The following is a 9193-nucleotide window of genomic DNA, read 5'->3' as shown; positions in this document are numbered from 1 at the left end:
CGACGAACAGAGAACGATAACTTCGCAAACTTTCCCCTGCTGGACGACTGTGTAAGTAAGATCGAAGATGTACCTGGAATCGGAGACATTTCTGTACCCGCGGAACTGAAGCAAGCAATTGCCACGCACTTCGATGAGCTTGCAAAGTCTCTCGCCGGATACTTCCCTACAAGAGAGTCATATCCAGCATGGGTGAGACAGCCGTTCACGTTTAGTGTTGAGACAACAGATGTCAATGATGAATACCTCGATGAAATCATTGAAATTCAGCAGAGCCAGGTTCAACAGCAACTCTTCAGAACAACAACGCTTTCAACGTTTTGGTGTCAACAAATGGTAACGTACCCTGTTATTGCTAAGAAAGCTCTGGAGATTTTCATACCGTTTGTTACAACATATCTTTGCGAGCAATCCTTTTCAACGATGCTGGACATAAAAATGAAGAAAAGGAACAGACTTAGTTGCGAAAATGACATGAGTGCCATTTGCCAAGGTGAAGCCGCGCATTTCTGAACTGGTCTCTGAAAGGCAACAGCAGAATTTGCAGTAAATATTCATTATTATGTTTTTGTTTTTGTGTGAAAATCATGTTTTGATGATTTTGTTCTTTGAAACAGTGATGTTGATGCACGGTTAATTTTGTGCACCAGTAAAATATATACGTTATGTTTTGAATTGGAAAAAAATCTTATTTTATTTTTCCAATTAAGGGTTCGGTGAATGCTCATATGAAACTGGTGGGGTTCAGTACCTCCAACAAGGTTAAGAACCACTGCCCTAGTTACTGCCCTGATTACACAGATGGCTTCATCAACAACGGTAATGTTGCAATGTTATGCCCGGTTTGATAAACAAGTAGGTTAATTACACAGCCTAACAGATACAAGCAGTAGTCATTTTGGTTGTGAAGTGCATTATCAAAAAGCTTTGTCCTTTCTTTATAACAAAATGCAGTTCATCACTTGGCTGTCTAGTATATCACCCTGTCACAGTCAACCCCAGCTCATAAGATGAGGAAGTACATTGTTTATGAGTATTGCCTGCTGCAGTTGTTCGAGATGTCCAGTTTTCAGCCAAACATGCAACATAGAGAAGACCAGCAAGAGGACCCTCAGCATCACGCAGACATGCCCTTTCTGTGAGCATTCCTATAAATGGACAGGGAGGACACTTGAATCAGGTTGGTGACATTTGACCTGGTAAAAGGTCAAAACAGTTTCGAGTTTTGTCCCAATTTACCTTCATAATCGAGCCTGGTGGAACCAGCCTGATTGCTACGTTTCCCATTTGATTTAATTTTACTTCACATATCATGATATCTGAAGTGAAATAGAAAGGTGAACGCATGAAGTTGGTCCCTCTCTGTTCGGACGGCGTTCGGCAGTCGAAGTCACCGACCTTCTAGCCATCGCAGATCCACTTTTCATTTTCTATTGGGTTTGTCTTGTCTTCCATCACACCTGGTTCCAATTCCATCAATTCCATGTTGTGTATTTAACCCTCTGTTCCCCCCCATGTCCTTGTCCGTAATTGTTTCTTGTAGTGCTTATGCAACGGTATGCTGGTATTTACCGGGTTTTGTATTGTATTGTATTGTTTTGTATTGTATTTACCATTTATTTGTATTGTTCTGTTGACGGTGGTTTATGGATATTAAACGACACTGTTGTAAATCAGTTTTCGCTCTCCTGCGCCTGACTTCTCTGCCTCCAGTATGCACCTCACTACATATCTAGCTGTTCTGGTGGAAAAAAAACTGCACTCCAGTAGTAAAGTTAGCAGGGCAAATTTAAATAAATGGCCCTAATGCTGCAAAATAATGTAGTTCTAAAACCAAGAAAACAATATATAATCTGCCTGCTCCTTGAAGAAACTCATTTGAATGGAATAATGTCGTAAAGAGGCTAAAAAAGAACTATTCACTATCTCAATGCCGGCCTCGTTGTAGACCTTGAACACCTTCTCGATGGCGTTGACGTACGCAGCCGTCCGCAGGTCCAGACCCAGGTTGTACTTACTGGCCGTACGCATGATTTGCTGCAGGGGGACAAAAACACACAAACACTAGTTAGATACCAGTTACACTGGCAAAACCAGTCACACACACTGACACAAACATACACAGACACATGGTGGTGTGATTGAGAGGTGCCCCGGGCCAGGGCGGGGGCATTGTCATTATCACAGTCTGTCTCATAGAGAACATATGATTAAATTCTAGGATCTGACTCATCGGCACTAACCTCACCAACACACGCAGACACACACACACACAGACCCACACGTGTACGCACACTCACACTCTTACCCTGGCAGATCTCTCCATGGTGTAGGCCAGCCCAGAGTGAACAATATCCTTCTCAGAAGCACCCTGGAGTGGAGAGAGGAAGGAAAGATGTGTTACCAAACTGCCAACACACTACATCACTTCCATACCACATAGTTTGTGTGTGTGTGTGTGTGTGTGTGTGTGTGTGTGTGTGTGTGTGTGTGTGTGTGTGTGTGTGTGTGTGTGTGCTCACAGCGACTCTGGTCTGGAAGTCAGCAGTGGGAACAACAGGGATCGGTCCTCCCTGCTTTCCAAACTCTCCTGAATGGACACAGAGACAGCGAGGGATTGAGAGATAAATAGTTAGATGGCAATGTAGCAATGTAACATGATCATTGGCAACCATCGTATTTTCAAGTATATCCAGTCGATCAACATTCATCCCTGAAGTTTCATCTGGGTTCACTCACGCATTTCAGATTAGTATTGTTATCTTTTATTCAAAACCTGAACGTCAGAAAGGCGTATCTGTCTATCTGGCACGTCACCTTAATGTAACCTACGTTATATACGAGAGTGGCCAGCGGACATATCACCAGTTACACTTCTTTCACAGTCATCTTTTCAGTTGTCCTTACAACTCTGAAAACACGGAGACCATTTCCTAGAGAGGACACAGTACTGTATCTCCTGCTACACAGAGGTTGTTAAAGGAAGAGGAAAAGTCTTCAGAACTGAACGAACACAGATCTTCTACAGACAGAGAGACGAGATCAGAAAGCGGACACACAGCTCCAGAGTGAGTACAGATGAAAGACTTCCAATATTAGTCAAGGAAATACACGGCCCTGCTCCTAATATTTAACCTGGCTATTTTGTGAAAGAGAATATGTTGTTAATGAGTGACCTAGATAATAAATACATTAACATTCATCTTTATTACAGGTGGTAGTAAACAAACAGTCAAAGGAAATCTAGTCGCCACATCTAGAAATGGCAGAGGTAAAACAACTGAACAATTTGCCCCCCCTCATCCCCTACCCTGAGGGGATGACAGATTTAAAGGAAAAGAAAATATATAAAAAAAACATTTTGCAGGGAAAGCCAGAGACTTTATATCGTGATGAAAGAAAAAATGCTCCATGCGACCTCATTTTCTACACAACAAACGGTTCTACATGGGAAGAGGAAATACTGAAACACTATTCTGAGGGAAAACAGTGGAGAAAAATTCAAGATGGCAAACAACTGAAAACGAAGGCAGGCACTATAAATGTGTATGATACTGGGATAATCATGGTGCAGGGTAATAGTGAGACGTTAAAGATATTCCCAAATGATTTCCCAGCCTTGAGCGAGAGAGTGAGAAAGAGTGTCGAGAGCAAGCGTGTCGAGGCGAGTGAGCATGTCTTGAAGAAAACGGCAGAGCTAGGCATTGAGGAAAGAGGAGAGCAGAGGAAAAGAGAGAGCGAGGACATAAAAGAGGAAGACATAAAAGAGGAAGACATAAAAGAGGAAGACATAAAACAGGAAGACGTAAAACAGGAAGACGTAAAACAGGAAGACATAAAAGAGGAAGACATAAAAGAGGAAGACATAAAACAGGAAGACATGAAGGTGGAAATAAAGGAAGAGGTGGAAGGAGGAAAAGGGAAGCACTGAACGTTCCAGGGCAGATCAGAAGAGAAACATTATTTTACGGGATGTATAATTTGATGAACAGTAATGCTAAAGCCTGCTGTTCCTCTCACCGTATTATTTGAATGTTGTATCTTTTACCTTCTAATGTGTGCTTTTTATTGAGCTTGTGTGAAAAATGCATTCATAAGTGCTCACCATCATCATTATCTTGCTTTGGTTATAGTTGATCACTTTCCCAATGATAAAGGTGCTTAAAGCAAAAAGGTGGTGGTCCCTGTGAATTTCCCCAGCAATATGTGTTTCATTTTGTTTCAAAACGTGTGTTCTAAAATGTATCAAGATTTTTGAAATGCAATTCTAATAAAGTGTGATTTAACAAGTGTCAGGACGTACTACATATACAGTACCCTGCCCCCATATCCCAATTTTTGCCACCTGTAAGTGAGAAACCTACATGCCAAGTACTGACCGTGTATTGTGTTCCCTGTGGTTAAAGAACAGAGCAGAAGCGCTGAACTCTGTTCAGAACTCAGACCTACAGGTTATGGAACATTTGCTCTTTTAGTATTTCTGCAGTATGTTTCCTCAAGGTGAAGGCTTCCCACTTCTATGTCAAAGATAATGCAACAAAAACACTTTAGTGAATACTACAGTAATGTGCCCAAAAACACAACAGTAAACAGAATTATCTGTGTAGGTCACACTACTTCTCAAAAGCGCGTCACCTGTTTTTCCAAACAGTGAGTGTCGAAGGGGCACTGGCACTCTGGATCAGATCAAATGGTGGTTGTCACGTGCCGAAAAAACAGACTTTAGAGTGAAACGTTTACTTACAAGCCGGGAAACCATTTTATTAAAGAGTGACTGTCCCTGTAAAGCAAGTAACTCTTTGAAAACAGCTTATGTGGCATCGATATGAGTCAGAAACCTTTTGACTACAAAGGGGCCTCCTGAGTGGCGCAGTGGTGTAAGACACTGCATTGCAGTGCTATAGGTGTCACTACAGACCCGGGTTCGATCCCGGGCTGTCAAAGCCGGCCACGACCAGGAGACCCATGATGCAGCTCTCAGTCGTCCATGTTAGGGGTGGATTTGGCCAGCCTAAATGTTTTTCTCCCATTGCCCTCTAGCGAATCTTTGTGGCGGGCACATGCACACTGACTGGGGTTGCCAGTTGTACGGTGTGGCGCTTGACCTTTGACTCTCCCGAGTCCGTACGGGAGTTGCAGCAATGAAACAAGACTACCAATTGGTGGTAAAAATGTAAATGGAAACATTTTTGTCATAAAGTCAGTCCCGTCTAAAACTGAGTTAAATTAAAGTTGGGTTTGGATTACAATTATGTCAACAAATCATGCCCCCTTTGGACAAGCTCCACCTGCAAATCACCCCTCCGCCCACTTGGCTTCCCTTCATTGAAAGGCGCTCTATTGTTTCATAGCCCATAAAACATTCAAAGGATCACGGGCCCGATACAGATTGACCATTCGTCCACAGCCAAAGTTCTATGATTGACATGCTCTGCTGAAGGACCCCATTTAGTATGCAGAATAGGTGCTTGGAGTTCGTCTCCCAATTATGCAGCAGTAACGCTAGCTTGGTCTGCAACGACCGGTAGTGGTCAGTATAACCAGAGATACTGAAATATAATGACTTCTGGTATAACTTAGCTAATGCCGTTAAATAACGTTATTGCTGGTTATGTAGGTAACCATATTATTTGATAAAGTGAGGCAGGCTAGTTAATGTTAGCCTACAAGGCAGATTTGCAAGTTAGTTCGTAGCTCACACAAGTGTTTTCTTTATCGTTTACTGCAAAACAAAATAATGGATTCAGTTAATGGTAGTTAACTTATGTCTGAGTCTGACTGATAGAGTGAACTAGGAGCAACAACCCGTAATGGTGTCACCAGCCTGAATCTGATCCAATCTGGAGCTACAGTCAGTCTACATCTGTAAAGCATAGACTTAGGGTGTAATTTGTTACCACACCTATAAAGTCAGAATCGTCTATAGCTTAAAAATGTATGATAACAACAACATTTTCGTGTGTTTTAAGATTAGGGTTAGGTTTAAAATCACATTTTAATCTGGCATAGGCATCCCGCTAGTGGGACACCTGTCAACAAATTCCTGTGAAATTGGAGGGCGCGCAATTCAAATAAATAATCATAACAATTATGGATATTAAACATTTGGTACATACAAGTATCTTATATCTGTTAAAAGCTTAAATTCTTGTTAATCTAACTGCATCGTCTGATTTACAATAGGATGTACAGTGAAAGCATACCATGCGATTGTTTGAGGATGGCGCCCCACATCAACATATTTTTTCAACCAGCACAGGCTTCATAAAATCACAAATAGCAATTAAATAATCACTTACTACTTGAAAATCTTCCTCTGTTTGCAATCCAAAAGGGTCTCAGCTACAACATGCATGGTCGTTTTGTTATATAAAATCCTTCTTTATATCCCTAAAAAGTTAGTTTAGTTGGGGCCATTGATTTGAGTAATCAACTCGTTCAACATGCAGACAAAAGAAACCAAAAAGCTACCGCTAAACTTTGTTAAAACAAGTAAAACAAAGTTTCTATTTAAGCCTCAGGTACCTTACAATGTAACTAAACTATAATATTTCATACAGAAAGAAGTATGTTCAATAGAAAAGTAAAATTAGCAAGTGCACGTCCTCTTCGTCGCGCGCCCACAGACTGATTTCTTACTGTGATTCCCGGTTCCAAAACTCCAAATTCTTCCTGGTTTGGGAAGAAACAAGCCTGAAACCTTGAACAAAGACTGATGACATCTAGTGGAAGCCATAAAAATTGCAAGCTGGGAGCCGGGTTTACCATTGTCCCTATACGTTGTAATGGAAGAGCATGGGATCTCAAAACCACAAGAAATTCTGGTTGGTTTTTCTCTGGATTTTGTCCTACCATATCAATTGTGTTATAGTCTCATGCATTATTTTAACATTTCTACAAACTTCAAAGTGTTTTCTATCCAATGCTACCAATTATATGCATATCCTGGCTCATGGGCCTGAGTAACAGGCAGTTTATTTTGGGCACGTCAGACAGGAAGTGGAAAAAATAGGGGCCTAGCCCTAATTAAGAAGAGTAATTGTAGAAATAGGCAGGCTTTATGACTTTGTGGCTAAGGTAACTAGTGACGACCTAGAATTAGCTTGACCCTAGTTCAGTGGTTCTTAACCTGGGTTCGATCGAAAGTCTCAGGAGTTCGGCGGAGGTCAAGACACACATCCGACTCATATGATTTGTGATGACACACCCCGCTTGGCCATCATTGGCTGCAGGTGATCACGCTACATCGCTTGGCCTATCTGTGCTGCAGGGAATTTGGTGTGATTTCTTTCTTAATATTTTAATCCCTTCATACTTACTATGTCGAGCAAAAAAAGAAAGTGCTCGGACGAATATGTACAATATGGATTCACATGTATAACGGAACGTGATGGGAGTCAGCGTCCTAACTGCATGATTTGCAATGCCAAGTTGAGCAATTCTAGTCTAGCACCGGCAAAACTAAGATAACACTTCCTTAAGCTGTATGGAGATGGAAAATACAAGAACACAACGCTCGCTGAATTCAAGATGAAGAGAGCCAGATTCGATGAAAAGGCATCTCTGACTGTTCTCGGCTTTGAATCCATCAACAAACCGATCCTCACAGCCTCGTAAGAAGTTGCTTACCTGATCACAAAGCAGGGCAAACCGCACACCATTGGTGAAACACTCATAAAACCAGCTGTGTTGAAGATGGCGAATATCATGCTGGTACAAGAGGCTGAAGTTAAGTTATCCCAAATTCCTCTTTCAAATGACACCATCAGCGACAGAATAGAGGACATGAGCAAAGACATCTTGGCTCAAGTAGTTTCAGATCTGATTTCAAGCCCGGCAAAATTCAGCCTTCAACTCGACGAGACCACAGACGTTTCCAATCTAAGCCAGCTTGCTGTATTCGTGCGCTATGTGAAAGACGACGTGATAAAGGAAGATTTTTTTTATTTTGTAAGCCTCTTACAACAACAACAACTAAGGCAGCCGATGTGAAGAAACTTGTGGATGACTTCTTCAAAGACAACAATTTTTCGTGGGATATGGTGTCGTGGAAATTTCCTCTATTTACCAAATCATGGGAGCAAACCACACACACAAGTCAGAGTTAGTTATAAAAGTCCATCTTTAATTATATGAGCTCTATCACAACCCTGTGACTCTCAGATCGATTCAGTGTCTAACCATGAATTCTCTGAGAGCCCCCTTACAATGCAACTGAGTTCCTTTAATAGCAAAGACACACATAGTCAGACAGCATAGACATAACTCATCGTTCAGCTTTGTCTCCTTTCCCAAACCCAGAACCATAAACCAATCCTCCATTACAACAGGCATATATCAAATTGTCATTTAGATACAACCCACTCTAAATACAAACTCCTGGACAAACTCACGGAGAGGAGGGTGAGGCTATAGGTTAAGATAGAAACAACATAAGAGGGAGCATAGAATGATTCCAGACACTGCAACCTTCCTTTCCCCACTATGGGAAAGGTAGAGAGTGAAAGATATGTTTACACATGATGACACTTTGACCTCTCCCCTCTCAGCGGCCATGCAACTTAGTCTTGACATAGAACAGATACTGCAACCCTCACCACAGAATAACACAAAAATACCATTCTGATGAGAATTAACTTACACACATTTGATGAATATAAAACATCTTACATATGTTACCAACAAATTCTGAATCTTCCCTAACAATGGTTTCTGCAGTTTGTTTGGACGGAGCTCCAGTCATGCTGGGAAGAAAGTCTGGTTTTGGTGCGCTCGGGAAAGCAGATGCACCACACATCATTGTTACGCATTGTATTCTGCACAGGCATGCGTTGGCAACAAAAACCTTGCCTCCAAAACTGGCAGAAGTATTAAAAATTGTACTGGAATGCGTGAACTATGTGCGAACTAGTGCTCTGAAGCACCGCATCTTCAGTGAGTTGTGTAAAAAAATGGGCTCTGAATTCGAGGTACTTCTGTACCATTCTAACGTTCGGTGGTTATCCCGGGGACAGGTGCTGAATCATGTTTTTGCCGTGCGTGTGGAATTAGCCCTGTGTTTGCAAGAGCACCAACATTGTCATGCAGATTGCTTCAAAAATTCTGAGTTCATTCTCATTTTAGCGTACATGGCTGATATCTTCGCAGCTCTCAATCATCTCAATCAAAAGATGCAGGGCGGTGGAGTCAACAT

General features: G+C 41.7%; 1 long non-coding RNA gene across 1 annotated transcript; it reads left to right on the top strand.

Moving 5' to 3' along the window:
* The first annotated feature begins 2318 nt into the window (after positions 1–2318).
* Positions 2319–4295, top strand: LOC149974414 (uncharacterized). Its single transcript, XR_016489354.1, has 2 exons — positions 2319–3068; positions 3215–4295. It is a non-coding gene; the product is annotated as an uncharacterized LOC149974414 (long non-coding RNA).
* The last annotated feature ends 4898 nt before the right edge of the window (positions 4296–9193 follow it).

The sequence above is a fragment of the Oncorhynchus mykiss genome, chromosome 20 (genome assembly GCF_057628025.1).
Source record: "Oncorhynchus mykiss isolate SJ-2025 chromosome 20, ASM5762802v1, whole genome shotgun sequence".
NCBI lineage: Eukaryota > Metazoa > Chordata > Actinopteri > Salmoniformes > Salmonidae > Oncorhynchus > Oncorhynchus mykiss.
The sequence above is the reverse complement of the archived record's forward strand: the minus strand, read 5'-3'. Positions and strand labels throughout refer to the sequence as shown.